Here is a 9038-nt window from a genome sequence, read left to right as displayed (position 1 = left end):
TTTACTAAAAAAAAGAAAAATCAAGCAAACAAGCAAAAAAAATCCCCCCAAACCCACAAAACACAAAAATACTTCTTCATTTTGTAAGTTTACAGCTGGTGCTCTCCAAAATTGCAATTTCTTTCCTGGGTCTGATCAGCTGCTATGGTTTTCCAAGTCTTTCAAAGAAGGCCTGAAGGCCTCTTCAAGATGGAAACACAGGCCTCATGGCTACGTGAACCTTCACATAGTTGACTCTAGGAAGCATTAGGAAAATATAAAGCCCTACCAACACCCAACCCATTTTTCTACACGTGAAAAATATTCCTAGCTCAGCATAGGCAAATTTTTCAAGAGCAGGCAACCTGGCAATTAGCCAAAATACTATTAAGTGCCCCCTCCTCCAGCTGTCATTAGTATTCAGATCTCTCTCTCCCTTGTTGCCAGGTATACCTGGGAGATTCCATGCAGGGAGCAGCCTAGAATGCGTTGTTATTATACATAACATGCTGTAATATCTTTTGATTATTGTAATGTCAAGTTTTCTATATTTTTGCAGCTCAAAAGGACTCACTTGGCCCAGGCACAGAGCAGGGACCTGTTGTGCAAGATGATGTAACCACGCTTTTTTTATTAAAACCAAAACCCATTCCCTGCCCCCACAGCTTCCAATGTCAGTTACCGCAGCACATGCTGGGCAGACAGAACAAAGAAATGGGGAGAACGGACAAGAAAACAGGAAGATGAGAGAGCAGCAAAACAAATCTCGGTATGAGGACCAGGCACTGTGAGTCATCTCCTGCCTGGATGGAGAGCAGAGCACTTATGAGCCATTAAAAGTAGATGAGATTTCTAAGTGCTCTAGGTCAGATACCACTGGTAACACTAAGCAAAACTTGGGTTTTGAAGCCTTGAGGCTAGAGGTGGTGGGGTTTCCTTGGTAGAAGAATGCAGACTGTACTTGGACTGATGGGCAGTTTTCAGATATCTCAGCTTCTGCTCATGATCACAAGGACCTTCTTACTGGCAAGCAGGGCAAGAGCCACCTCCTGTCTGCCCTGGGGCACTGTTTGTCTACAAGTGAGGTCCTCAGAAGGAACGCACTGTTCTATGACAAACCCAAATTCAAGAAGTTGGTCTGTATTTTTGCCTTGAACATTTATCTCGGCAGCAACCAAGGTACAGCCAGGTACAGGTCACCAACAGTCCTTTGGGAGACTCCAGTTCTTGTGAGTCTGAATTTTGTCTGAATGCGAAATTTCTCATAAAGCACACTGCAGTCCAACACCCAAGTCTCTGCATGCAGATTGCTTCCAAACCAAACTGAAACACCCAACAACAATCAGTGTTTCAGGAAAAAGAAATTTAAAAAAACCATAGAAACAGTTTAGGTGAAAGGAATGTAATTACACACTCTGATGAACAGTTCATGAAGATCAGCAGTGTACACAGAGGAAAAATAAAGGAGAATTTCTAATCACGTGAGTCATCATGTTTTATGCAGTTACTCCAAACTACAGCAGGATATTTCAGTATTATTTTATTTAGATGGTGGAAGGAAGTTCTTAAATCATTTGTGGTCTCTTCTGATACCATAAAAAAGCCCCAAATTACCCTACTTAGTTCTCAAAGATGAAGCTATGGTAGCCTTTTACAGATGCATTTTAACATGCAGTATCTACATTTTTGGCAATAAAACCTCATTTAAAAAAATAAATATAATTTAGATTAAATTCTCTCGTGATTTCTATGACATTGCACTGCTACAAATCTAACATTGCTCTGCTGTTGGCAGAATTACGCTCTTTTAGAAACATCTGAAGTTCAACAGCATCTTGACCTCTGGCTAGGGCTTGTAACAGCTTCTAAGATCTAAAATAGCAGATAATACAAGTCCTAATGTGAATGATGTAATGGCAATACCCTGGATAAATATGCCCAAGGCAAGATGAATCCAGTGTCGCAGTTGTTTATACTAGCATTTGCTTTTATGCAGTAAACAGAGCATATGAAGTTCTTAGCACGTCTATAGCTCTGGTGCGAAACCAGGGTCAGCATGCATTTCTGGGGTCCCTTTCAGACTCAGTACATAAGGGACACAGCAATCTGTTCCAGCTTCTAAGCTCCGAGAGTACTTTTTGAATGCAGACTGTGCTTAAAGCTTTGAGGAATGGAGGTATCTTCAGGTCAGTCGCTGGTTTTGGGAAGGGAAGCCATCACATTTCTTAACAGCCTTAACCAGTTTATTCTGAGATGAAAGTTACTAAGTAACTATAATTATCCTGGAACTCCTTGCTTAAGTTAGACAGGCCTTTTTGACCCAGGGAGGGTAATGCTTCTTTAGACAAACAGGTAAACAAAGGCACAGAAAGGCAGGCAATGAACCAAGGTCATACCATTAGTTATTACTATTTTTGGAAGTACAATTCATAGGCCACTACTTGATCATGAGACCTCTATGAGGTTGTCTGAGGCAGACGGACAGAATGGGTTTACAAGCTGCTATCTTAACACTTCAGTGACAATTAGACTCTTCTAAATAAATCAGTTATTTAAGAATAATCATGTGTAAAATATAAAAAAATAAAAAAGGAAGAAAAAAAAGCTTCCCAAACGATAGCTTCTGAGCTTGCATGTGAAAAATTACCCATTTGTTTAATTGAAAAGAACGATTTATCAGGCTAATTTCCTTCTAGCAACCAGAGACCTTTCAAAACTTGATTGCAGTTAATGTGCCAGTGTTTCAAAGCATTTTATTCAACTATCAAACAAGCTAATGAAGACCTTTAATTTACTGTTGAAGTACAAAGTGGGCTGAGCAGGTCAGACATTTCATGCTCCCAGGGCAGCAGAGGTGCGGTCAGACTCTGCTGTTGCATTAGCTCCTCAGAGAGGCCCAGATGTCCTGCAGGAGAGCTGGGGGAGGCCAAACCAGTAAAAGAATGTGCAGAGGCAGCTCTCACTCTGGGTACGAGCCACGTTATCCCTAACCTGAATAGCAGCAAAGAGCTCCGATTAAACATTCACGAGCCAGCTTGCAAATGGAGATTGTACAACTAAATACCTTGGTCAGGAAGGACAAAACCCCACCTCTTGGTTCCCCCATTTATGTTCTATGCTTTGGTGACTCCTAACAGCTACTGTCCTAGGAGAACAGAAAACAATGGGACTCCCAGTGCTGAGCCAAGGAAAGGAAGCTTTAGCACTTGTAATTAATGTTACAGAGCCTCTGGATAGAAGAGGTGAAATAGCATGTACCTGTCATGTATAGCTGGACATAGCAACTACCAACTGCGTATCAACCAACTGCAAGTAACTCGCCAAAACTCAGTACACCACAAAGTGGCAGGTTAATACTGTCCCCATCTAAGGCGAGCAAAATTTGCTCAACCTCGGCCTGTGAGGAGCCAAGCACAAATATTTGGTCTTGGTATTTTGCTCCAATTCCTTGTTCTCTTAGCTAGTGGCTGGCAAAGCTTGACCACATCCTTCGAGATTCAGCGGCTACAGCCACTCCTGTGAATCCCTCATTCCCAGTAACGCCTAGATGCATTAATAAGTTGCACCTATGAGTTTACTGAGAACATTCAAAGTCTGGGAGGGAAAATGGTGATTGATTAACAAAAAGAGGAAAAGTAGTGCATGTGTTGCTGAGCCAAAACATCACATGAGAGAGAAGCTGAAAGTTTCCTAGCCAAGATGCTGATCACACTGGTTTACTGATCAAGTGAAGCTACTTAAACCTGTTTGTTGCAATAAGCATTATTGAAACAGACCCATTTCAGACCCTTAGCTCTACACAAAGCCAGGTGAAATAACTGAAGTGATGTCCACTTCATGAAGGCTGAAAATAATTGTTGATGCAAAACTGAGACAGCATGGCTCAGGATGTGGGAAGGACATCTTCACAGCTACTAGGTGGTGTTAAAGATGACCTCATCTTCTCATTTACTTCTGATACTGAAGTAGGCAATTGAAGAAAATATCCCCCCTCCTCCCACCAGCCTCCTGAAGATCAACACATCTGCAAACACATTCTGCAAACCTAAGGGAAGAAAGCCAGATTGTAGCCTGCCTTATCTCTTCTGACTTGCTAAATGTATTTCAGGCCTCAAGCATCACATGACTGTACATAACGTGTGGATACAATAACTAATGTGGCTTTCATAACGGATCAGCAGGGATCAGCAATGTTGAACAAACACCTTTATTTGCAAAAGCACCTTCCCAGCCTATGAAGCAGGTGACCTTGTCTCCCAAGGGTTACAGTGCAAAGTTAATGATCCGCAAATTAAGGATTAGAAACTCATGTGAAATTTATCCACCTTTCCCCCTGAACCTCACCATTTTGCACTGAATCAAACAAATGCTGTCACTGCTCTATAGAAACCTAGTGCAATAAAAAAGGCTGGTTCCTGACAGCGCAGGAGGCAGCGGACAGTGCATTTTCTGCAAGAAGGCACCTGCTGGTGGGGACAAGATTTCATGAGAAAGCATAGATCAGTATCTTGTTGAATGTCCTTTATTACACCTCCTACTGAAGAACATAACACATCTCTCGCATAGTCCTACCTAGTCACATGGTAGACTAGGTATGACTCCACAGCAATCTGGGGACTCCTAAAGACCAGGTCAAAGTATAAGCTATTAACATTTTCCAGAACAGTTTTCTACACACTGGAAAGTTCCGACCGTACAGGACGAGATCCTGTATGCTCTGCTGGACCACAGGATTCAGGTATTCACAAGATTTAATTCTGGATGAAATGCCACATGGAAAAATTCCCTGCATGTTGCCTCTCACATTCTCAATAAACTACATCCCATATCTCGACGGTGAGAAGGCCTTATTTGCCCATGTATTTACAGAGTAACCTTATGTGTACAGAAGGCAGTACACTTCTGACCACACTATGCTTCTCTTACAACTGGTGTAGCTAAGTTGGGCTCACGGGGTTTTGCCGTTTCCACCCAAGGACGCCTTGAATCTCTTGGTCAGTATAACCTCTGGATAAGTCCTGGGGCTTTTTTGACTTTATGGGCTTGTGAACACCATGCTCTTTCCTCGCTAGGGAGTTTTTGGCTATGGCAATGCATTTACTGCTGTTGAAGCTGGCTTTAGAAGTTGCAGCCTGCCCTAAGGGACTAATTCCTACACATTTGCTGTGCTAGTCAAAGCTTTTGTCTGGCTACAGGACCAACAGGGAGCTCCTGTGACAGAAATTCAGCAAAGAGGAAACAGTGAATATTTTAAATCCACTCTAACGCCTGCTCCCTTCAAGAGAAGCTGAGGCAAGCTGGCAGGAATCCCAGTTAGGCAAGGCGGCTTTGCTGAGACAAAGCAGGGCCTGTTGGTCATTTGTCTGTAAGAGGTGGAGGGCCTGAGCCGGCATGTCCAGGTCTCTCTTGGCAGGAGCTCCAACAGGGAAGCAGCGGGGTCTCTTTAACAGCCTCCATTTCCTCCAGCACATTGTCAGCATCCATTCCCTCCTGTTTGTCTTCTTCAGAAGGGTCTTTTTTTACATGATTACTTTGATACAAATGAGGCCTCCTGGAGTGATTTAGAAGATAAAGCCCAGTTGTTCCCATAGTCTCTAACATGGGGTCTTCCTTCAAGTATCTCAGCCCTTTTGATTCCAGCCAGAACATTCCAGTAAGTACTTGAAAATACTCTCCTCCTCTTGCCTCTCATACCAGGATAGGATTTTTAACCCATTGTAACCCCTTGAAAACAGGATACAGCAGCATGCACAACAACTACTCTCATGCACTCCACGGAGTTTAATACTAGAGATAGAGCAAAACCAAAATGAAAGAAATACTAGAGAGACATAAAAATAACTGCACAATTAGAAAATGTACACACGTTTGCCTACACAAGGCCTGCTTCTATAACACTTGGGGGTCATGTATAATTGCTTCAGGCTCCAATTTGCAAGTGCAAAAATCATGGAAATGTCTTATCTATCAACAGAATACCTCTGCAGAGAACTAGAAATGTGTTTTCACATCTTCAGATTGTGTGTTCCACCATGGTGGCCAGGGAATATTTTTTACTTGGTTTGTACACCGTATTTGTAGATTCATAGATGCTGCAAGGGAGGAGTTGCTGAAATAAATTCAGTGATGAACATAATGAGCTGCAGAACTGGACCATCTTGCCTTGAATCCTGTTTCTGACAGTAGCAAATGCTGATGGCAGAATGTAAGAATAAGACATTTTTGTAGCCTCTTCTGCTGCACCCTGTCTATTGTCTAACAGGTACAAAACCTCACATTCTTCTAAACCACTCTGTAGACGTTGAGCCTTTATTTTAAGAGCAAAATTTTAGTAGTAATAATCTGAGTGCCCTGAGGAGCTAAAGCTGAATTGAGGAACAAAGAGTCTTTAAGACAGCAGGGGAAAAACCACTGAGATATTTTAAAATGGAACGTTACAAACACTGAAAACAAGCAGACTAAAGAAATGGGACAGTGAGACACACAGGCGAGCAAGTGGAAGGAGGCAGAGTCAACTGCATTTAACTGCACAGAAAGTTTGCTTTATGTAAAACATTTCCACTCCTAGGCTTAAATCACAGCTTTCCTCTGCCACTGGCCCCAATAAAAAACAACAGCAACAACAATATGAAGAATGTTCCAGCTTGGGGGATTAAGGGAGAAATTCAGGCACTAGGTTCTATAATGTGGTCACACATGTCCCCCTCCCAACTGCTTTCTCTCCCCCTGCTATAACCACCCATGTCTTTGTCTGGAGAGCTGACAGGTTTAAATAGAGCATATAAAACTGGCTGTTCTCAAGACTCCATCTCTGCCTGTATCAGACAGCATGTAACAGACTTCTTTATGCTCAGAGTCACTTTTTCAAATTTCAGTTTTGATTACTTCAGGGCTGTGTTTCACACTACGCTGTTATTTATTTTAATGAACTCTGCCTACTCTATCATTTGGTTCAAACTAGGAGATCTTTGGAGCTGTTATGCTACACACAAATTCAGGATGATACAGCAAAGTAACCTAAATGGAATGAGGCCAAACAACATGTAATCATGTCTAACAAGGAGGGAGGGTAGAGAGTGCAGAGGGGATGGGTGGGGAGAAGTGGAGATGCAATAAATACCGTGCACAGAAAACCAGTGCTTCTTAGTACACATGAGGCCTGACAAACAAACAAGAGGACAGGTCTGGCTGAGAGGGGAGAGCAAGATCTGTCAATCAGGTGGATGGACACTGAGAACCATTTTCTGAACCGGCAGATGATTTTTATTGTAGTGGCCTCTTTTCACAAGGGGGGAAATGTAGTCCTAGAGAAAGAACCCTGCACCAAATTGCTCTTAGTTTTTTTGCATTGCTGTTCATGACTAGCAGAAAAGGGAAAAAAAAAATAAAAAAAAAAAAAGGAGTTACACCAAGAAGAGAGACTCCAGACAGTTACCTGCTTCCTAATCTGCTTGTTACCTGAAGACTAAGCCTTCTCAGTTCTTGGCATTAACTAGAGTCTTCCTTACCTTTTTCTCCATGTAACTCAAATTAATTTCTTATTCTTTAAGTGGAGTGAGTAGGCAGTGCTTTTGTGATTGGCTTCTTGGGCAGAGCTAGAAATGGGATAAACTTCTGAGGCAGAGATAACACTAAATGGGTCCACATGTTTGCAGAACAAATAGGTGAGTTGAAGGTAAGGCAATATATTCACCAGAATATTTCACTGCTTTTGCTCCAGTAGGTTGAATGACAGAAAGTTGTCTGCACTGGAATAATTTGTCCCAAGGGGAAATGATAATGGAGTAAACTAGGTACACAGTATCTGTTTAACTTAGGAGAGTGCAAAAAGAAAAAGAGCAGGAGATAATGAAGCCTAAGGAAGAGCAGAAGTCCTAGAGGCTTTTATTCCTTCCTCATATACCAACCACACTCATGGAAGCACTTCATGTTGTTCTCCAAATTCTTGGACATGAACCTATAACTAAGCATACCAGAACTCCCCCTACTGAGGAGCTACCACAACCACAACTAAATATTTGGGGAATTTCTTTGGCGAAAGACTTCTCTGTTGGAAAGTGCTGATTTGTTGAAACCAAAGCTTTCTGCAGAAAAATGTCAGCTCCAATGAAATATTGACTGGGAAGAGGTTCTTGTGCTCACAGTGCAATTGCTTGGCAAGACCAGGCAGATACAGCATTCCTTCTGGGGTGGTTCTGCACTGTCCATATACTGCAGGGTCAGACAGACGAGCAGACAGACGTACAAACACAAACCAGAAAGGGCAACCTCTTTAATGTGGAAGGCCAGATTTAGAAGAGGTGTTTGAACCTGGCGTTTCCCACTGGGCTACTACCATATGGGAAGGGGGCTGGTTCCTGTCTCAGTATCTTTCTTCAAAAGATGGGCTTAGGCGCTTTGGTTTTCTTTTTCAAGAAGAGAACAAACAAAAAGACAAAAGCATTAAACTTTTCATGAAACAGCACTCTGTTCCCACTCTCTAGTTTCAACACAAATGATATCATTGCTAGGGACACTAGGGACTTGATAATTATTTTGGCTAAAGAAAACTAAACAAACAAAAACAAAACCTTGTAACTCTGTGTGATAGCACTACATTTAGAAAGATTTAGCATAGAACTTAAAATGAAAGAAATCCTGCCTCGCTCTCTACCCCTCAGCCTGAGGCTGACTCTCCTTGCATGAACACTTCCATACTTCTTGCCAACACCATTTCACTAAATCAGTGGAACAAGGTGCAAGCTGGGCCCCCTCACTAGGGGAACGGCATTTTCTGATGATGTTTAAAAGCCCTAAAAATCTGTCTAAAAATGCCAGATCCTCTGTTTAAATGATGTGGCTGCAGTAAGATTTTGTTTGAAAGAATCTAAGTGCAGGAAGTTGGGGGTTTTTTTAGCCCAGATGAAAACCAGAAAGGCTCTTTCTGGTTCTTGAATCTCATTCTATGCTATCAGGAGCAACTACATTGCTTAACTCCCTTCCCAAACAGCTCAGGCCCCATATATGCCAAGGACTTTTAAACAGCTCAGCTGCTTGGCAAATTCTTAGTTAGCTCAACC

Source organism: Pygoscelis adeliae, unplaced genomic scaffold, assembly GCF_000699105.1.
Source record: "Pygoscelis adeliae isolate BGI_AS28 unplaced genomic scaffold, ASM69910v1 Scaffold282, whole genome shotgun sequence".
Lineage (NCBI taxonomy): Eukaryota > Metazoa > Chordata > Aves > Sphenisciformes > Spheniscidae > Pygoscelis > Pygoscelis adeliae.
The sequence above is the reverse complement of the archived record's forward strand: the minus strand, read 5'-3'. Positions refer to the sequence as shown.